Source organism: Aphelocoma coerulescens, chromosome 1 (genome assembly GCF_041296385.1).
Source record: "Aphelocoma coerulescens isolate FSJ_1873_10779 chromosome 1, UR_Acoe_1.0, whole genome shotgun sequence".
In the NCBI taxonomy this organism is placed as follows: Eukaryota; Metazoa; Chordata; class Aves; order Passeriformes; family Corvidae; genus Aphelocoma; species Aphelocoma coerulescens.
The window spans coordinates 97,099,931-97,123,090 of NC_091013.1; the positions used below are offsets into that span (position 1 = coordinate 97,099,931).

At 40.3% G+C, this 23,160-nt stretch overlaps 1 long non-coding RNA gene across 2 annotated transcripts in view; it reads right to left on the minus strand.

Moving 5' to 3' along the window:
- LOC138112790 (uncharacterized) overlaps positions 1–23,160 on the minus strand; it is a 397,150-nt gene that overhangs the window by 91,289 nt on the left and 282,701 nt on the right. For both annotated transcript variants that reach the window (XR_011151840.1, XR_011151838.1), the window contains exon 7: positions 21,414–21,514. This is a non-coding gene — a long non-coding RNA (uncharacterized lncRNA). The remainder of the gene's footprint in view (positions 1–21,413; positions 21,515–23,160) is intronic.

Sequence of the window (23,160 nt, forward strand, 5' to 3'; positions counted from 1 at the left end):
AATTTAATTACATTGTCTATGCAGAAGTTCAATTAAAAAAAGAAGAAGAAAAAAAGCACTGCCTTTTCAATTGCACAAGACTTTATCACTTGTCAAATTATTGCACATTGTCCAGGACAGCATGATGGAAAATTGTATTCCATGCCTGCAAGACAGCAGAAGTATATTCATTTCACCGTTGCACAAGCAATATCTGAATCTTCACACTGAGTTAGCATCATTGCACAACTAAAGACCTGTATTCAAGAGACAGCCTCATTTTGTCTATCTAACCTTGCACTGTGCAGTCAGACTTGCATACGTGGTGCCAGCTATCCACCAGAACCACAAGGGTCTGAGCTGTTGTTTTCCTGCAGAGAACAATGTGCTGAACTTCAAAAGCTTTTGCACCCATAAACAGCCCTGTTTGTGAGCTCAGTGCAGCAAACAAGTGTGCTTGCCTGCACAAAACTGCATGTGAACAAACCTTGCTTGAAGCCCGTCTAAAAATCTGGTATGAAATGTCCTCCTTCTCTTTAAAAGACAACATAATTTAAAACAGGAGAAAACAGAATAATAATGTACTTTATTGTAATAAGTAGGTCATCAAAAAATAAATGCGCCTACGTTTATTGGAACGTCTAGTCCTCATAAATGGCTTAATGGATTTTTTTCAACCTTACAGAAACATTATTCACCTCTGAGCTTCGAACAAGCTTGAGAAATTTCAGCCAAAAAGGTAATTGTTTCAGAAAGTTATAAACCACCAAAGATAGGGGGCTTGCAATAAAAGTGCTGTCTCAACCATAACTACAATAAACACAGCTAATGAATAAATGTGGTCTGGAAAGAACAAACAAAATATGAAAAGTGTGATGTGGCCTGCACAAAATGCAGGAAGGTAATTCAGTGAGTAAATGCCAAATGAAGGATGATCTGGTCTTCTGAAGAATTCATCTCAGCAAAAGATTTGGTGAAGGACCTCTGTACCCAAAAGCAAGATAGCTACATTTTGGAGCGAGGGAAAACCTCTCCTTATTTATTAACTGAGTTGTCTGCAAAGCCTGCAAGCAATAATGATGCATCAAAGATCACATATTAGAACTCCCTGCACTGGTTATGTCTAGCTGAAACACAGACAAGACCCCACCTTCTTTCTCTTCCACAGCTTCCTCAAACAGTACCAATCTGCACAAACACCATGATACTCTTTCCAGTGGCAGCTCCTTCTGTGGCAACCCTGTAACTTAACTCCTGTGTTAGTCATCTTGAGTATCTGCAGTAAAATTATGTGTACTCATCACATCCTTGTGCTCTAGAACTGGACAGACAGGAAGACTCAGGCACTTGCTTTCCAACAACTTTATCATCTTACGATACAGTCACAAGTGCCTGTTTATATACATGCATGTGCAGTCTCAAAAATCCCTTACAAAAGGGCATGAGTATTTTAAATTGGATTCAAACTTCCACTGTAAATAACCAGAAGGTGTGCATTCCCTAGTGCCATCTAGATGCCACCAAAATTTTCCTCTACCAATCCTTCTCGAAAAATACAGTGTAGAAATCTTGGGAGAAAAGCTAATCTTACGTCACTTGGATTCAAGATATGTAGAGAGAAAATTACAAGGAAAGCTTCAATATGACCACTGATTTTGCCTTGAAATCCAGCCACATCCATACTTCAGCATGACCTTTTTGGTTCAGCTATGGAATGTGGTACTTCAATTAAAACGTCGGTCTCCACATCCTAAGGCGTCATTGGAGGAGGATTTGGCAACTGAGAGAGGCGCTGTTTATTCCTCAACTGGCTGGATGTTATAAACTGCTCCACCAAAATAAACTAACAAAATCAAACAAATTCCCAACTGTGATAAACTATAACAAGTTGCTCAACTTGTGAAATTGTAAGTGAAAAGGAATTAGAACTCCATTTCACAGCTGATTTTTATACTTTCCAGGTAGGCAAGTCAAGGGAGAATTTGAATGAATTTGGAAGATGGTGGAGTCTTTGTATTATCTCAACCTTTATGAGAAAGATGCTGTTAAGGATGCTGGACCACCATTTCTTTAGACAATTCTGCTGAACTTCCTAAATTGCAGAAAAAGGACAGAAAGTATGTAACAGTATAACCTACAATTGCCTTAGTGAGTGTTGCACTAGCAGTTAGTTAAACATCAAATCTTTAGTTCAGTCACGGTTTTCCTCAAATCCTACGTGTAAGCAGCCTTTTGCAGGTGTTTTACTAGCAAAAATCCCACAAATGTCTCATTTTGTAATTCACTCTGCCATACACTTTGTACAGAACACCACCTTCATCTCTCTCTGAAAAACTTGCATTGGCAGTTGTCAGAGAACGAAACTAACTCTGTCAAACAAAGTCTAGGAAGAAATGTAATTCAATGCTTGTGTTGTAATTGTACTTTTCAAGTAAAAGGTTCCCAAAACCTATTTTTTGCTGGTTTTAGGAGTTCTGAATTGCCATTAATCTGATTTAAGGCACAATGAACTTGGTGGGAATTTCTCTATTAACCCAACATTTTTTTATGTGGTTCTTCTGGAAAGTATCAGTAAATAAAAAAGATACATATGAAATCATGGCATGTTATTTAATCTTCTAACTATTTCTTATAGCATACCATCTAAAGCACTTCCAAAACACTTTCTGAATTACGAAAACTCCAAAATTCTTGCAAAATGTCAAGTGCATTGGATTCCTCCTTGTGTAACTGCAAGTATTCTATTGCTATATGACAGAGCTACTTTGCTGGAATTCTGTATTTTTGCTTCAGCCACTAGAGTAAGAGTATCTATGGCTTTGTGACTTGTAGATTCCAGCTTGTCTCAGGTTTTTCTTTAGATGTTTTACGATTCAAAAACCCCAAAGAATGAGACCTGTTACAGAGTGACATTTCCATTTGATTTAGTTTAAAAACATGTGTTTGAAATTTTAGAACATCAACACCCCCATAGAAATAGTTAACTACACACAGGGATAAAGCTCTTACTTTCATGAATTATCACAAACAAAGGGCTGGATATTTTGCAAGTATAACTTAGCATGTTTCAACTAAGATCTAAATAATCATACTGATTTTACAACATCTAAAAATGTGGCCAGACATTCTTTTGGCTAGTCGATATGCTATTTCAACAGCTTGGTGTTCTATCATTTCCTTCTTGCTTGATACTTAGAGCCATCTTTTCTCTATCAGTGTCACTAAATGTACCATTTGGAAGCACGTAATAGTCAAAACATAGCATAAAGGAGAGCTTTTCTCTCTGCCTGGACTGGTGACGTAGGTATCTTCTTCTGAGAGGCTGTTTATCAAGCCAAGCTATGCTGACTGTTGAATGGCTCAAGTTCATATTGCAGCTGATTTGTCTGCTCAGTATTTCAGTGTGAATGTGAAGCCCACAGCACGCATGCCATCCTTCAAATCCATCTCCTCCCTGCTCAGCAAGCACGGCAAAATGACAACACTGTGGCTTTCAGTGCAGTGCTCATTGCCCAGGCTTTCTCTACCTTCCGCAAAGTCGGTTGAAATTTCCTATTTTTCTAGTTCCCTCTTATTTACACCCCCTTCTCAATACTTTTGTGCTTCTTGGTACTCTGAAAGAAGCAGACCACACCACGCCCTCACATGCTTCATACAGGAGCAGCCTAGAGGGCACTCACAACTCGGGTGGGCGAGCTGGCAAGCCTTGGAGGTGGCAACAAAGATCTTTAGAGAAATTTTAATAATCAAACATAACAGCAGGCGGCGACCAGAATTTTAAAAGACACCCAGTGCTAAAGGAACAACCCTAACCTGCTAATGTACTCTTGAAAGTACCTTCAGGCAATCAGTGACATCTTTAAACATCTAAATGCTTTTGATAATCTGGCATCCAACAATTAGATCCCTCCATTGCAGAGTTCCTGGAGATGGGAAAAGTGACAACAGTATACATGTGTTGCCAAATGCAACACACAAAACCCTGCTGTAAGGGCTGACATTTATCTCTCGTCCTGAATATCAAGGTACGATCCAGAGAGGCTACACTGTCCATCATGTAGTAATCCACTGTCTGGTTCTAGGTACCAGATCATCCCTGCATGCTACAGAAATAGCTGCAATCTATTTTTTTTGGTACGAAGTGAGGGTGTTTGTGAAGCTCCAGACATTATTTGCCCAAGGCAAAATTTCCATTTACTTCACGGGTTCAGAAAGTATTGTTCGTTTACTTTAGTATTGTTCATTTGCTTTATTATAAGCATTTGTTCCAGTTTCAAAATACAGCAAATCTAAGAATTAAGAAATATGCCTCGTCAGTCAGATGTCTGGGTATCACCAAAAATCAGGATGGCAGACCATTCTGAATCCCTGTTTGATGGGAAAAATCACTGTTCAGGACATCGTTTCCTTTAGCAAATGATGTTTACAATTCAAAGGATCAAACAAAAAAAAAAGGGACAAAGCCTAAAAACAATGATTAGTTCAAATAAGCAAATGGTTAAACCCAGTCAGAAATCAGGGCTGCTCTCCAGTTTAATTTGATTTGATTTTGATTTTGCTCTCTAAAAAAGAGCACTTTTCTCTTACAGAGAGCTAAATACTAGCTATTCCTGAAGTATTATGAGAGTGAAGAAAGGATTCAGGAAAGCTTTCTTCTCTGAACCTCTTTATTTATCTGACTGGGATTAGGTATAACACTGTCATTAGCACTTGCTCAGCTCAGAAGTCCTGGGTGCATCATGCCCACTGGCATCTCCGGACTCCCAAGGGGGATGACTGTCTGTTGAAGAGCAGTGCCAGCCTCCTCCTATTCCCCCATTCCTGCTGGCACCCTGAGGCAAGCATCTGGGAGTGTACGCTGCCCCTCTCTGAAGCAGGTGCAAAGAATGGTAGTCAGCGTGTTTGCTCCCCATGAGCCTGCTGCAGGCAGACAGAAAAGCCTGGAAATCCCTCCAGTAACCCTCCCGGGGGAGAATGAGAATTTAGCCAAGTGCACTTAAGACCAAAATTGTTGCAGAAAGGAGACACATACACTTGTTAAAATCCGTCTGTAACATTCCCTCCCATCCTCCCCTTACTGTGGACCGATCTGGATTTCTAAAGAGTATAATTATGTCTTGCACAATGATTATGAGCTTTGGGAGCTCTCAGAGAAAATTTCCTCACTGCACATGTGGCCATTGGCTGACATACCAAACACATATCACTCTATTTTTTATCCTTTTTTTTTTTTTTAAGCTCTGCATTTTGCTGAGAGAAAGAGGCCAAAGAGAAACGACAGACACCCAAGCCCATGGCCAGGTTCTGCACTAACCTGGTGTGTCCTGAAAGCCAAAGGGAAGAGCCATTAGAATGGCTTTTATTTCCAAACACTCCTGTTCCCCTGTCTGCCTTCCCACTACCAACAGTAGGACATCTAATCTATCTGTACATTACCAACAGACCCTATATCAAGAATTATTGACAGATTTTTAATCTACCCCACTAATTTTATGTTCTCCTTTAACAGCCACACGAAATAGATTCTGTCTTCCCTAAGGCAGATGCTCAGAATTCACCGTAAGCCCATGCAGTGACATCAAGGTTTACAATCATTGTCAAGCTACCTGGAAGCTTTAAAAAAACCCCACTGACTGGCAAAATGCTAACAGCAAAAATTACTATAATACACTACCCTCCTCTCTGAATGCACCACTGATGGGCTGGACATGAACTTTGTCAATGGGAAATGTCTTTGTACTGAGTACAATTAATGCTTTTATTAAAAAAAAAAATCTTTCCTGAATGAGAGAACACATTGTCCACTCATGTGAAAATGGCACCACTATTTATCACAAATGATAGAGCCAGTCAAGAATAAAAGAAATTATTTCACCTGCAAGCTGTGAAAATTTCAAGGCATGTAAAGAATAGCATCAGTCAGCTTGTACGGCTGAGGGTAATGAACATCATCTTTTTCCCATCCCAGTCACCATCTTTCCCATTTCCAAAGGGCCTCCAAAGATGAAAATGAACTTGACAATCATTCTGCAAGGCAAACTGACCCTGATTCTTCCAGTCACTTTGTAATTCACTGCAGATGGTAAGAGTGAGATGTTTACTGGCTGGCAGGTAATGAGCCTCGCTGTAGATAATAGTGATGGACGGGCAATCTCGCCTGCTGACAAGGAGGCAACTCAACATGGGCACATGGCATTCATCCATGACTTCATGGAAAAGGATAGCAGTGACAATGCACACAGGTTATGAACTACCCTCCTCTGTTAATGTCAGCATGCAGCTACACTTAAACCTTTCCAGTTCACATTTAAGTAGCATAGAATTGATCCTGATTGTCCAGGAAAGTGTAATAGTCAGATTTGTGACCTAATGTTTACTCTTCTATAAGAAGATACTTGATCTGTTTAAACATCTAGATATTCCCTCTTCCCAGGTAATGCCATTCATCACAGCTGTCAGTGCTTCTTTAAAGAAGAAATGACCCTCAGGCATAGCATAAAATTCTGTGGAAGAACTGTGCACACCTTTGCCAAAAGAACAAATAGCTTGGTTTTTTTGCACTGGGCTTGTATACACTTTGTGAAAGGCCTACACACACTGAATTATAAATCACTATTTCCATTTCCCCACCCCCACATAAAGCAACTCATATTAAGACCTATACACTGCCCTGTTTTTTTTTTAATCTCAGACATAAGGGTAGTGGATTTGGACAAGCTCAGCCATTTGATGAGATATAGTTAAGCAGCTGGTTCCAAGGGAAAGTCAGAGTAATTCAGAAATGCAACAGAAGATAACAGAAAAGCTCTAACCCCATTTCTCCTCTCCTTGTAACTTTGTGAAGTAAAAATAAAAAATCATACTCAACCAAATCCCACTGACTTCTTTTGTTTCACCAGAATATATTCCTCCTGAAGAAAGTGGGTATGGTTAATATTCATAAAATATATGTTTTAAAAATGCATTTGTTTTTACACATCTATGTAAATATACACACATTTAAACACAGATATTGTTATTCCACAGATAGACACTTGGTCTTAGTTTTCCTTTTTTGAATCGAATATCCTTTCCCTCCTTCCCTGGTGAAATCTGATCATTTGTACTGTACCCGGGCTTCAAGACGTGATAAACGATCCCAGTGCTATGCAAGTTTCATCCAAAACTTGTCTCTTCATAGATTCACTCCACATATTCTTTCTACTTTAAAGACTCATGTGATCATCGCTTTGATCCGTTCTCCCTTAGCTCTATTAGGGGCACCATCTCTTCAGGGCTTGCAGCTTATAAAAAGACCACCATATTTTGATATGCCTTTGATGTTGTCTTCCAAAGTATCTTTGATTTTTAAGTTCTGTTCAACTCTTTCACCATTAACCTTGATTTCACTTAGGAATTAATAGATCTATAGTTTTATTGGAAGGCTAATTTAGAAATTCTGTTTTCTCTGGCACTGTTTTCCCCCCCTCAGCTGGAAAGGTAGGTGAAACCGTACTAAGAAACTGACCAGTGCTTTCAAAAAGAAAAAGAAACTATAGATAAGCGAATACCTTTCTTGAGTTTCGAGTTGTGCTTTTTGAGCAAGTCTCTTACTGAATCATTAAGCTGCCAGCAAATGAAGTGGCTCTGCAGGATGATAATGAGCCACACAGACCCTCCACACGGCCACTGGTGACTGAGAGCTGTTACTAATGCATGACTACTTAGTAGGACTGTGGTCTCAGTCCTGTGCTTGAAGACTGTCTCCCCCACACAGGACACTTGCATTTCTCCTTCTTTTGATGCTCAGCAAAGATGCTGAAACTGTAGAGGCCAAAGGAACCATATAATTTGAAGTAAACTAAACATAGAAGAGCAAAACACATTCTCAAGAGGAGAAACTGGCACTGTCTTTCAAGTCTCTTTAGTAGGTATTTTCAATTTTTAGCTTATGATATTTGAGATTTATTCCCCTTCCTCAGGCACCACTAAGTGTGACTGAAGGTTCATTTTTGCTGGTAGAAGGAGACAGATGAAGGCTAAAACCAGGTCAGCCATATACCTGTGCACACTCCCCCCACCCCCAGATTTATTTATACACCCTGACTACGTTCAGGTGACATTCAGATACATTTCAGGTTCTTGAAAAAAAAAACCAGCTTCCGTAGACAGAGCTCTATATCTCAGCGTGCCTTCCCTTTATTTAAAACTATCCTGCTTTTCCTCCACGACACTGTTTATCTCCTATTCTTCTGAGGAACAACTTAGTAGACTTCACCCACTCTCCTCAGTTAAACAGAACTGCTTCTGATGAAGACAAACACATGAAGTCCTTGCAGCAGCTGGTATGGGCAAACCCATCCTTTTCAGTAACTGCATAGGGCCATCACTGCAGCCTGTTGCCTTTGCTAAGGCACCACCACACAGTTTAAGGGTTCCTTCCCAAGAGCGCTCATAACGCTGCCACAATTATCATTCTGGGCTAACGCTCTAACACCTAACCCTTGGGACACCCGGAGCTTCTGATAAGACACTGCGATGAGAGAATCCAAATGCAGCTCATCAGATCCCTGCCCTTTCCAATGATCCTTCCTATCACTCATCACACTTGCTATCTCAAACATCTTTGGCACAGAAGCACAGGCTGGGCGCTACATGACCTGTTCACAGCACTTCTCACCCTCCAGTGCTTAAGTGCACAGTCTCACATCGTAGCAAGACAGTCCCACCCCGGGCTCTCTGCGTAGCCCCATGGCCCGGCACAGTTCCGACTGTATCACGCCTTTCCGGGAATCTTAGCCCTGCTGGAAAGCATTCAGCATTGAGAGGACCCATCTTTATGCTGATAACACTAAAATATAAAATAATGCCAACAGCTGGTGCTACAAATGGCTTTTAAAAACGATGTTCATTCACTAAAATTCCTCTTGCTACTTTTGACATGAAACACGCAGTCTCTAATTATTCTGATCAAGACGGTGAAATACAAAAACAAACTTTAATTGTGTTTAACAGATATTTAATCAGGACTCACTGAACTACAGATTAAAGCTGAAATTCATAAACCATAATTACCCAATTGTCGCAAGCTTTTTGGTCCACATTCTGCTTCCGTCTGGGCGTCTGGCACTTTGCCCCGAATTTCTTTTAGTGTCTTCTCAGTTTCATTGCTGTTCATGTTTTCCAGCAGAGATTTAGCACAGATTATAAAATATCTGTTCTTGGCAACTTTATTAGTTGTTTTTTCTTAAAAAGATTACATCCCACCTATCCCCATTCTGGGGCTGAATGAACAGGCATATACCATGGGTTATTTCTCATCATGAGCTGTCCTTCCCAACTGCCAGGGTGACCTGCCTTACTCCGGTCCTGATTCCCTGACCATGGTCCTGCCACCAGAGCATCATCCAGATATTGCTTTGAGTGTGCCATGCAACAGAACTATCATGAATTACTCCTTCCTTCCTCCAGAGACAGAACTGGGTGCAATATGGTTTCCTGTTTTGGTAGAGACTTTTTTATGCGCTTGATGCTCTGTATTTATATTTAAGAAGACATGATAAAAGAAATACGCTTCCCATGGGAAGCAGGGGGTGGTAATGTATACACCAAGCACCAGTTCCTCAGGGATGTAACTGCACGGGTTCAGACTGCCTCCCAAGCAAGTGACAGATTGTCCTTTAGCACCGAGAGAATGGTTGTGCCAGAGAAGCCTGGCTGTTGACAGCAGTTTTCTAGGGACCTCCATACACTGTGTGCAGGTCATGTCGGAACTCCAAAGGCAAGGATTCCCTCCCCAGGAAGCATTCTCAGGAGCTTGCAAGGGAAGATTATGTGGTATTTCAGACACAGGAAAAACAGCTAAGAAACTCCAGGTCAAGGTGGTGAAAACAAAAACTTCACCTTATCAGAAGGGGGGAGGGGGTTTCACACACTCAGCCTGCTCTGTTGTGGGGAAACACAGAACTGCTGTTAGGCTTAATGCCTCAGAAATTTGTGCCGTGACACCAAATGGCGTGAGATATGGAAAAGATAGTGTGGAAGATGGGATCTCAGCTCTCTGCTAAGATACAAAAAAGAGTGAGCTTGTTTAAAAACCAGGATGGCCTTCTATGTGTACCTGCTATTGCTTTTTCTGTTAACAGCTGGAGTGCTCTTGAAGAATTCCTAATCTGGATGAAGATATATAGAACCCCACTGAAGTTCTGGCAGAGGTATTAGGCCTTCATGGCCATTCATTCAGTTCAAACAATTTCTTGACAATAAGTATGAGAATACAGGCTAAACCTTTACCTTCCTTTGGACCTGTTTTTAGCTAATGTGCAAAACATATGTGTCTTTTTTTTTTCTCTTTTGCATCTTCCAGACGTTCTTCATCATCAAAAATAGTATTGCATACATTTCTTTCTATCATGGTCTTTATGTCCTATCTCCACTTTCACTTCTTTTGAAGAGACAGGCACTGAACCTTCACATACCAGACACATGCCTTCTTCACCAGTTCCTTCAGAGCAAGTCTTAAACAAGAAGCAGCATACCACCTTAGTAGTCACTGCTGTATGTATATCAAACTGCTTTTTTGTTTGTTTGCATCTGAAACCTCCTCTAAGCTTTCAGGACTTGACAGTCTCTGCAAGAACCCATATCTCACATTTAACAGCAGTCAGACACAAGCATGTGAACACAGAGAGACAGGGAGAAGGATGCTATTTCTTTTGTTTCTTTTCCTGCAGAAGAGAGATTTGATTCTTTCTGTCAGCCACACAGTCTGAAGTCCAGTCACAGTTCAGTCTGTCCAGCCTGTGCAGAAGTCTGACAAGAACACAGGGTGGTTGATGACTTGCCATACATTGCAAGCCTGATTTTTCACAGGCAAATTGTTTTCCAGTTTGGCACAGTTGTTTGTCCAAGGGTTTCAAGCTTCGTATTTAAACAGTGATAAAGAAATTGCTATCCAGTGTTAGTGTCATTCTTCATTCAGACTGTTCCTCTGAAAACAGCCTACAGCCTTTGAGATGCAAAATGTATCGTTTTAATGTAGTCAAGGTCCCTGCTTGCAACATTGCTAAATTTATTTAGCAGATTCTTCCTGCTATAATCTGTCCCCAGACCTGAAGAAGCTCAGTGATTTTAAGTGTTTTAAGCTAATGATAATGGTTAGTGCCGAGAACAGATGTACCTGGCTGTGGTGTGATCTATTCTATTCGGCTGTTAGGAACTGTGTATTCATATTGACTTAGCATTTTATGTCTATTTTCAAGGTGTGATGGCTGCATGGGGTGCAGTCTGGGTTTTTTGCCCTCACATATGATGTATTGTCTGCCTGTGCTTTTGATACATGGCGACTGCATGGAGAGATGAAGAACATGTGCCTGTTTGTTCTGATGCCTTCCCAAGATTTTGTATGTCTGTTCCTGCTGTCCACTGACACGACTATGGGAAGCAATAATGTACACCTGTATTCACACCAGACCATGACCCAGGAAATAGTTGCACAGATTAGATGTGCATGCAGAGAGTTTGATGACTATGCTATGCATTACAGAAGTTTACCTTTCCCTGTGAAGGTGCTGTGCATGACTAATTCCCTATAACTGGTGGTTGCACTGAGAACATGCCAAGTAGAAGCTGTTTTACTATTCTTCTCCATCCATAACACAACAGAATGTAAAACTCCTCAGTTGTGTCAATAAATGGTGCTTCACTTCCCTTCAGCATAATGAACTGAAATTTCTGCTGAAAATGATTTTCCTGATCATACTGGAGGCTTGGTCTTGCCATTCACAAACATCTGCTATTGCCACCCTCTGGGGACAATGCACTGTTTGGGGCTGTGATGCAGAGGTGGTCTTGTATCTTAAGACCTCACCACAGTCTTCCAACAAATAAGCAAACTCTTCCTACTTACATGGATCCTGATCTTCTGCTAGTGGGAGTTACAGTTCAGCTCTTGCAGAATAAATGCAACCTTAACTGTTCCACATTACCCTTGTGCAACAGGAGATATGTCTACTGAAAATGAATGCAGTCTCCTTGAACAAATCTCCTGTGAGAATCCAAAAAGCAGACACAAATGCAAAGCCGTGTGGGGCTCTAGCAGAGGCACCATCTCCACACTGACTAAACGAATGGAACTTTTAAGGGAAGATCAAGCAAGATTAAAATCCAAAACCATTTGAACAACCATTATCATGGACAGGTTGAGAGATATGCAAACCCATGACAAGACACAAGATCTCAAGAGACATTTAAATTACTACCCTGATCTGTAAAGATTTACTGAGGGTGCCAAAGTACAGCTCGGGACCAGCACACCGCCAGTTCAAGTTCTGAACAATACTTTAAGCAGTTTTTGTGCTACAGGGCAGTGCAGTGATGTGCTGCCGTGCTAGAAACAAGAGGGTGAAAGGTTAAATTCAGAAGCCTAATTTTCTCTGATAGTTTGGCCAACTTGACTAAAGCAAAGCCCAGTAAATGGCAGGCACTATAAGCTTAATTCTATAGCTTCGTGCCTCTCAATCAAAGAATGACACCAGTATCATAAACTTAATTTTCATTTCAGTACAAGGAATAGTTACTCAGATGCGACTGATACACATTCTCTCCAATCCCTAAACCATGTTCTAGGTTCTTTGTCTCTTTGAAAATAGGAATGCATTCTTATGAAAATATTACAGGCTAAATACCTAGGACATTGCTTCATAAATCAGGTAACTTTACTATGAAAAAGTAAGAATATAATCTAATTCTGACCTTTGAGGTTCTGCCTATACATTAATTTCTCATGACCCCATTTCCCTCCCAAGTCCAACTACCACAGAAGTCAACTTGCCCTGCATTACTGCTTAGAACATGTTCTATAAACATCCTCCCTTTTCCCAAACCCCTCTTTCCCCTGACAGGACTTTATATAGATGTATAGGGAAAAATGGCTAGCATCTGACATTTAATAAGAATCTCAAAGAGAATACACACAAAGTGCATTAAGATTTTCTCTCTGGTACTCAAAAGGAGGTGAATGCCGTTAGCTCACTGCTAGGGGACTGGTGTGTATCTGAAACTGGGATCTCTGTTTCTGCAGCCAATACAGCCATTTCTCTCTTACATTTTTACATTCCAGCTAATAAGGTTCATATTTTTGATCTGGGAAGAAAACATTTTTGCTGGAAGTCATGATTGTGGAATTGGGCATTCCTCGATAAAAAACCAAAACAACTTAAGTGGCACTAATCTGGGATCTCTCACACTGGGACATGACACTGTACCAGCTATGCTTGGCTCACATTTTTAAGACATGTTTTTCAGCTATGATGCTGAGAAATTTCTACAGGTTTGGTTTTAAGTGCAAATTGCTGTTGATAGAATTTAAACTGAAGTTCAAATATGCCAAATACCATACAGGAGGCTCTAAAAATGCTTCATTACCTTCCATCATTCTAGTGGTCCTACTCATCTCCCATTTGTTTCTGATATGCACACATTACCTAATACATTGACATGTATTGGACAGTGGGTCCTTCCAAGAGGCAGCCTGGACTCAGCCAACAGTGCCTTTTAAACTTCAAGCAGTAATAGTGACTAGAAGTATCACCTAGAAACTGAAAAAGCCACGACCATAACCTCTCAGGCAAAGAGAATAGCCCTGCAGGACCACCCCAGGCAAGGGGCGGCACGGGGGAATTCTGCGTAGATCAGCAGCTAAAGAGACATGTGGGGACAGTGGGAGAGGAGCAAGGAGTTTGGGGGTGCTGCTGAATGACAAGAGGCCTCAAGGAAAAATCAAAAGACACAAAGAAACCCCTTGCTACACCTCCCAGCATAGAGCCCCTGCAAGGCAGTGATTTTACCAGCACACACAGGCAAAGGACTGAACTTCTTCTCCCCATAAGGACTGCAGCCCACAGAAAAGGAACGAGGAGCACAAGGTGCAACAAGGGCAACAGAAGAGACATGAGACAGACAACTGTCTTCTACCCCAAAGTCTAACGTGAGAGGGAAAATACTCAGCTTCTTTAAACATCATTAGGCATGAATTCTCTCCAGCAGGCAGTGAGGCCAGAGCTCCTCACACACTGACAGGGCAAGTGGCAAAGCTGGCACTGCAGCCAGCTGAGTCAGGACCTGGTCACAATCAACAAATATGTGCTGTGTGGCAGGTAAGGTGTGCCATGGCTTGCAAGACACCTGAACATCTGCCTTTTCCCCACTTTGGGAAGCAGTTGTGCCAATTACCACACTGATGGCAACTCGTGGCCCAGGACTAAACCAAACTGGACTGACTCCACGACAGGGAAGGGACCAGGGGCCTAGGGAAGATGGTGCTACAGCCACAGTGTAGGACAGGGAGGATGATGCTATTCTGTTAACCAAACAGGAATTGTTTATGTAACCAAAAAGGAAAAATGTGAAGATGTCAAAAGCCTATTTTGACATGAGCGAGAAAGGAAAGCATTCATTAATGTCTAATAACAGTCTTTATTCTTGTACCAAACTTTATAAACTGACCAGAGTTCACTTGTAATCTGTTAGTCAACCCAACACTCTGAAGAAACTTCTTATAAGGGAGGAGAAAATCCCTAATTATTAAAAATAACCATAGGCTGTGCTTTCAGGTTTTGGTTTGAATCCAGTATTCACAAGAGAAACCTTTCAACAGAAGGCACCAAGGAATTCTCATGGAATAGCTACAGGATCAGGACACATATTTCCAGCAAAAGCTAGCCTTTCTTTCCCCTCCTCCCAATCCCCTTATTCCCAAAAGATACCAAGAAAACACAAGATTGTTGGGATTTCTATAAGAAGATTTGGCAGGTTTTTCATATTTGTTTAGACTGTAAGATATAATTTGAATTTGGGTCTTGCCTCTTTCTCTCTCAGAGAAGAAGAATGAGTTATTTGTTCTCTGAATAAGTATTTGTTATTAGTGGATCAGACATGGATAAGGTATATTATTACAACCATGTTTGTTAGGTATGATTTACATTGTTTGCTGCATATCATCTTAGGCTGTCTTTAATTTTGTTATACTTTAGGGGGTTTTTGTTTGGGTTTATGCATTTAGTCACAGTTGGTTGTGTTTTGAACTTGGAAAAAAATTAATACAAAGGAAATTAAAAAAAGAAAAAGAAAATATTTTCAAAATGATGTGGAAATCAAATCTATCCCTGAGTAATTTGATTTGTAGGAAATGGAGAGCAAAGCATTACAAAGCATTACAAACAGAATGCCTTGAAGTGCATCATAATTACTTACATGTGCAAATACATTGTCTAGGTTTAGGAATTCGGTTAATAATAGTCATAATAATTCCATGTCCTTACACCAGGTCTTTCTTCCAAGCTTCTCCAGGTTTGTGTAAGCAGTCATTAACTAATGCCTGGGTACCTGTAAGCACTCTGCTGCCCTTATGTGTGGAGAAATAAGGGAAATAGGGGCAAAAGCTCTCCAGGGTCAAGGACAAACTATGATTTGCTCTACAGGTGGGAGACAACTGCAGATGATTGTCTTCTAACTACAGGTGCATCAGAGGTGCAGAAGTTTGTAGCTGATCTGACATTTCTACAACTTCATGGCTCTGTAAGAATGAAGGAGTGCAACAAACGTACATCTTACACCTTCTGTTCCACGAAGTTTAAAGGTTAAAAATTGATGTAAATCAGATCCATGTTCCATCTTTGGTGGAAGACTGGTATATACAAAAACATACTGATGTTTTGTATCAAAGCACAAAGATTAACAAATTTGCCTTTTTTGGAGCTGTTTACCAGTGCAAATGGTTTTCATCTCCACAAATGGTTTTCAGACTAGGCATCCTTTGTGGAAGTCTGGGCCGAATGTGGAAGAATCTGGAGAAGGGTACCCTGTAAAGTTCAGTTGTTATAGAAAGTCCCAAACACCAATTTCATGCTTGTAGATTATTCTCACATTGATTTCTTAAGTTTTAAGAGACCTGAAACTCTTAACAAAAATCTGAGTATGCCATATTACCCAAAAGCTTTTCCGCAATTCCAGGCTGTGAAGAAATGCTGGATTTTATACTCTTCTGCTGTTTATTCCATGCCACTTCCTACATGTACAACTACATTACTCTCTCTCACAATTCATGAGAGGAACCCATGGTTTCTGCAGCCCAGGTCTTTAACACTCCACCCTTATTCTACCAGAATAAATGTTTTCATGCTTCACTAGATGACCAAAATCCAAGACTGCCAAATACTTCTGCTGTTTCATTTAGCCATGCAATAATTATAATGCTTTGAACTAGTACCTGCTGAAATAGCAGTAAATTACTGACCCACACAGACACACGACCGCCTGTTCGAGGGGTTTGACATTCACACATCCCATTCTCTCTTAGCCTGCATTTCTGTGCTCCCTGTGGCTGCAACAAGAAAGTGTCTCTCCATACATTTTTATTACCTGTTATGCTTTACACTAATAAAAACACTGGATATTATTTATTTGTCTGGCTGACTGACAAAGCCAGGCATCAAAGCATCATTCCAGTGTCACATACTTCAACGCTCTAATCTTTCAGAACTTGTAAAGCAATCTCTTACGGCGCTTTGTGGGCTGTGAGATCACCCTGACAAACTGTGATAATGTTGGCAATCTCCAAATGGGTGTTCATTTGCAATCTTACTACAGAGGAATTGCTATGTTTCCAAATTTGAGGGCTTGACATAATCTGTCTTCACAAAGCTATCAGGGTCTGTCATAAGGCTGTCTGTGACCCAGGGATTTTATGGGGTCAATATCTATCCCCAGTGAAACTTCATTGCAAGCAGTGGAATTACCTAGGAGTACGACTTTCTCTATCTATTTGCTTTCTTTCTCTTTATTTAAATACCCCTTCTTTGTACTATATGTTTTGAAGTGCAAACAGCACCTCCTAATAACATCTGAGCCGGGTAGGGGAGACTGCTCCTCCAAATCATGGCCTGTTCCTTACAGTTCATGCCAAACCCTCTGCTCCCCTCATCACACTGAGTGACTAAGAAACAATGCAAATGTCAGGTCAAGCTACAGAGCTATTGCCATCATCTCTTCCCTTCCGTATGCTCCCAGCACTGGCAGTCTCTGGGCTGCAGTCCACAGGATATCCACAATTATGGCCCAGATTGAGGGAGGGGTAGAAAAACGATGGTACTCTGCCAATTATGTCAGAACCTAAACTTGATCCATTTTAAAACTGAAGCTGGGGACTGTGGGATAGCACTGTGTTTGCTATAATTTGTGCAAGGAAAAGAAAATAATCTCAAAAAAAAAAAAAAGAAAAAAAGAAAAAAAGAAAAAAGGCAGAGTTAATGCAGACCTATAATAAATAACTATTTTATATTTACCTCTGAACCTTATATTTAACTTCAGACAATGCTATCTGGATGTGGAAGGATGATTTTTAAAATGCCTTAAGATGGTTAAGCACCTCAAGAAAAAGCGAGACAGGGAGTGTCAGGCTTTGTTATATTCATGAGGGCCACACAACTGCTAGTGAAGTAATTCTGTTTTAAAATTACTTAGGATTCCTTTAGAAAAGCCGGGAACACAGGATGGAAATAGAAAACTAAAAAAAGTGCATCCAGTGTTTCAAAATACTCTCCCTGCACAACACCCTTTCCCTGCTATCATCTCCTGAGGCAAATTTCCCAGGCAGTTCCTCACACTTACGGAAAGATCCTCCCCAAATCCTGCACAGGGTGGGGGTGAGCAGCTGGAACCTGGCCATGGTCAGGTCAAAAAGCCCATGCCAGGCAGAGGCTCTGGGGCACAGGCTGAGCTTTAAACACTAGCTTGGATACTCTGCTGAACTGATGCTGGGATGTGTTTTGCTATGTTTACTACGGTTTTACAAACTAAGTTCTCTTCCTCGGATTATTCCATCTAACCAAAACAGAAGTTGCTAAAGATGCACCATACTTTGTTTTATCCCCATTTAAGCTATTTTCTGCATTTCATTCTCTGTGAAAAGGAAAGTCAGCGTCAATATCCAACCTTAGGAATAAGGACCTAGCTGCAATGCTACTGGAAAATTTTGGAATCCAAGTAAATTCCAAACTCGTATTATGGCCTGAATTTACAGCAAACTTGCTCCTGCTCTCAAAATGCCTACTGCTTTCACCAGGAGCAGCAGTTATCCCTCGTGCCTCCTTAATCTTTCAGGAAAGAATGCACAGCCTTGGAAGCCCAAGGTAAATGTTTTAATGTGTGTGCTATCTTGCTGAAGTCAGTAGGTTGCATGAATATTAAAAAAAGGTTGCATGAAAAGATAGCACAAAGATCCACGGGCTTCAAAAGGTTAAGCAGCTTCACTAATACAAACACTGCAGTTGGGACAGCCCTGAACAGAGCAATGCAACTGGTATGTGCTTTTCCTTCCTAAAAATCCTTTCTTGAGGGTGAATGTTATTTATTTTACAGTAAGCGGAAAACTGTTGAGTAGGCTTGTATACCAGTTATTATTTGACTCTTTTCTACAAAAAACTATTTTTAAAGACAAAAAAGTCAAAGCAAAGAGCCTACCTCTCTGCTAGTGCCACTTCAGAAGGTTTTTGCTAGCCACAGCTGAATTACAGCAATGTTTCTCCTTTTTAATTTCCATGTTTTTAGTATTTTCAACACTGACAACAAAATTTTCCAAAAAATAAAGAAAACAGACTGTCACTGGTAGGTCAGTATTTATAGATGGAAAAAATACAGAAACATATTAAATTTACCCGAAACAAGGGGGCTTATACCATGACAGAAACTTTTAGTGTAATTCATTTGTCTTATAAATTACATCCCTGGGGATATCCCTGAAAATTAATTAGGTCAGAGAGGGAAGGAAAAAAATTGAAAACTTCTCAAAACTCCCGGAAACTAAGTTTTAAACACAGCAGTATCAAAAATCTCACTATGAAGTTCTTCCCTCCTCTTCCCCTATTCTTCTTTCAAGGAGACCAAGATCCTCATATTGAGAATCATTTTGGCCCACCAAGGTCAAGGAAACCATGTACATTCAAGTACAGAACATTTCTGAAACTGAAGATTTTGCAAGCAACTCTGCCTTTTCAAACAGCAAACTCCCTGGAAGAATTATGAAATATAATTTAGTAAAGACATTCATTGTGCTAATGTGGCTTTAAACACAAAGTTACAGTCACAAGATGTGGACATGATACATTCATCACACAACAGAGAAAAGCAAAGGGGAGGAAGGCAGAAGAAAACAATAAGAATTTTAGACAAATTTTAATACCAGCCAAACTCATCCTCAAATCAAAACTCTGAAAGTTTGCCTGTTCATTAGATCCTCTAGAGTTTAGGAAAAAAGGAGTTTGCCCATGTACTCTCCCTGTAGCTCCCTGTCCTCACTTTGTGCAAGAAACAGCACTTAGGTTTTTTCACTCTTCTCAACACAGTACACCGGATTGGAAGTGTTGATACACGTATGCAAAACCCAAGACATTTTCTGATTCCATTTGTAATGTAGATCAAATTTTGTACTTCCTGATGCCTGTGCCACCTTCCAGGACTAAGGGAAGAATAGAAAGACAACAAAATGCGGGGACGTAACTGAGCTGATGGTGCTTTATCACTGAAACTTTAACAGACTGCACCAATGGATAACTCCACAGTACAGATTTCACCTGGATCATGTGAGGGCATGAGATGCCATTTCTGCCAGCCCTTGTAAGTGTTAATGTTAGCAGCAAGGAATAAAAGGTATCAGATAAGGCACAGAGCTTGCTGGTAAAAGTCAACACATCAAAATATATTTTAAAAACTGCACCAGAGAATTTATAATGGATCCGTGCTTTGCATTTTGAGGTGACAGAGTTCTCGATCTGGTAGAAAGTTCCCAAAGCTCAATTTACTACATTGTCAAAATATAGCCTGAGGGGACAATCTGACTTACAGCATCTTTATGACTGGTGATGAAAGAACCTCGCTTGGCTTTTAGATCCCAAGTTTGGCTCAAGATAGTGCAGTAGAGAACAGAACATCTTCTGTTTTATGCTGGGTGTTCACAGTGTTCCTCTTCAGCACAGAATTAGGTTTTACTCTATAGAATTCTCACACAGCTCGCTGATGGGTTAGAATTCACACCTTCAGATTTTGGGGATATACTTCACACCCGGCATTGTTACTGCTACTAAAGATACAGATTACACTGTCCTCATGTCATTGTGGCATCTGTAACAGAAAACTTTAGAAAATTCAGGGAAAAACTGCATCTTTTAGAAGGCCACAGCATGTCTTATTCATTATTCTTATTCTTGGAGAGACTTCAGAGCACAGTAACCGCATTAATTGGACATTATACGGACAGCCAAGCAAAGCTCAGTTACTGTGCAGATTTTACTGCTCTTTGCCATGTTGCTTCAAAACACATTTCATGTTTTAACCAGTCATATATACATATGAAAGCATTTCGCAACACTGGACAATGCTACAGATCCACAGGAAATAACTGTTTCACAAACATGAAGCAATCTGCACAAATATAAATAGCGTGGCCCAAATCTGTTCTAAATTATGCTTGTGCAAACCCATGGAAGTCAACTAGTACCTCTAACAGAATAGAACACACAAGAGCATGTAAAAATATCAAATATGGCTCTACTGTTCAGCTATTCATGATCCAAACCCTGCCAGCCTGCCATCACTTACATTCTACTGCTTTATCAGCGTGGCTTTACAGGAAATAAGAAAAATTCTGGGATTTCTAGTTCTCTCATGCACTGGGGGAGACAAGTCCGAGAACATATAGGCTTAAATGTGTCAGCATCCTACATCACTCTTATTTGAAGAATGATATTAATTTTTGTGGGTGGAGTCCGAAATTGTAATGCCATATTAACACACAGTGGCTGTTTCTGTAAGGCTTATGCCACAGGGAGAGTATGTGTAGCAGTCCAAGGACAGCATTTTAACTTGATTTCAAGTGATTTTCTGAATTGTAATACCCTCAAAAGATGAAGTACTGATGCTGCTGGCAGGATATTTCACAACTTTTGTCTTCACAGTTTCATCCAGTCACCTCAATTCTGACCTCTAAGATATCATGCTATTGCAGATCTGGACTCCACACAAGGCTGTTTCAACAAATCTCATTTTGCTCTCTAATACACAGCATGTGACTTCAGGATTGGTATTTTCAATGCTGAACCGAGTTATACAAGTGATGAATGCTACTCTAGGCAAAAAGAAAGACTAATAGCAGAAGATTCTTTGCCATGCTAACTCTAACTAAATTTCAATCCCAACCTTCTCAAATGAATTAACCTCTTTACCAAACTCGCAGGTACAGACAGATACTGTGGGAATCAGCCATGTAACTCTTCCAGTTGGATACAGTGAGGAAAGTATTGCCAAAGGCTTTTCGGCTGTGACTCAACAGGTGGTTTGGCACCAAGATTTCTACCTGTTTGTGGTTTTCATCTCTGGTTTCAAGACAGAAAATGAGATTATACCTTTCAATGCTGCATCTCAAGCAGGCTGTACGTAGAGCAAGGTTTCATTCCAACCAAATCTCTCTCTCTCTTGCAAAGCGGAGGAAAACTGCCAACCACTGCTGCTCTTGACATCAACATGCGATGCAGATGTCAGGAAAGGGAATAGAAAAGGGAGAGAAGGAAAAAGGAAAATAAAACTGTAAGTTTTACATAAACAAGAAACTGTACTTAATGACTACATCTGAGGAAAACAAAAAGTACTGGCTTTAGTATAAGGAAAAAAATAAACAAAACCTTGGAACAGTTTAATCTAAGAGGTTGGGGGGGTGTTTTATTTTTTGGTTTGGGGGTTGTTTTTTTTTTAGTTTATTTGATACACAGAATTTTTGTTTACATTTAGTTCCAGGAGATAAAATACCTTTACACGATAAACTTGAAGGGACAACATAAAAGAAACAAATCTACCATAGCATCAAAATTAACTACTGCATTACTCAGAGAAGAGTCTAAGCACCTTTAACAAACACCCTGAAAAGCAGCCAAAGCACTCACAACATATGTTCTTGCCTGCAAATAGCCCAGGGTGCAAGAGGTGGGTTTCATTTTTCAGTTTTTAAAGCCTTCTGCATAGGCCTAACTCTGCCTTTGTTGAAGGTGGTGTTAACACACACTGAATGCAGAAGGAACCGAATGTGGGTAACTGCATACTTTGAAAAATCACACCCAATATGTTCGACTGATGCCATCGTTTCCCGAGGACAAGAGTAGGCTACGGAATACTACAAATAATAGAGAGCAGTCATCTAAAGTAAGCTTCCCAGAACCAAGAAAGCATACTTCAATACTGTTTCACAGATAATTGGGGATGCACATCTTCAAAATAGTAGTCGAGAGTAGGTAAAGACTGTCTAGAGATGCTTACTCTAGACAGTGACAGAAGTCTCAATGCCTTTTCATAAAATAAGGGTTCTTCAAAGCAATGCTCAACAACCATTAAGAGAACAGTCAGTGAATCTATGCTTTTCGGATTAAAGCAAGAAAATGAAAGTCAGTGCTTCTCCACAGACATAGATGTAATGAGAATGACTTTAACACATCAGCATTTGAGACATCCAAATGGGCCCACATTCACCAGTGCACAGAAAAGTGGAACACTAATGACCAGCAAGAACTTTGCTTTGCCCTGGTAAAACCCTTTCAGGATATATTAATTTGCCTATGGAAAATGAGAACCTCATAATTAAAATATATTAAATCATCTATACTAAGAAAGACTGAGCTGAAGAGAAAATGGAAGTATCTTATCATGATGATATAATCATTTGAGGGAAAGGGGCCCCAAAATGTTCTATTCCTGAGTTGGAAGAATCAGCCAAATGGGCCTTTTTTCCTCATGAGAAGGTCTTTCCACAAAAATACACTTCTCAGATAACCAAACTAGAATTTTTTTCTTCAACTACCTGGAAAAGGAGGGTGAAAAAAAGAGTAAAGAGTATTTTAGAACCAGCAGTTGGCAAATATTAATTTGACTTTTCTTGGGTAAAACAGTTATTCCACAAGAAAATTTTCATTTCAAGAAAAAAGAATTTCCACTGAAAAATCACTCTGATGAAAAACGCCTGGCCACGGCTACAAAGGCTAACACTACTGGCCTCAGCCAGGGGAAGGTCAGTGCCAAGGCCAGTGGGCTGGATCTGCCACAGTCCTCTTGCAGAATCGTGGGCACAGTGCATCCATTTGCCATGATGTTCCTTCTGCTCCAGCT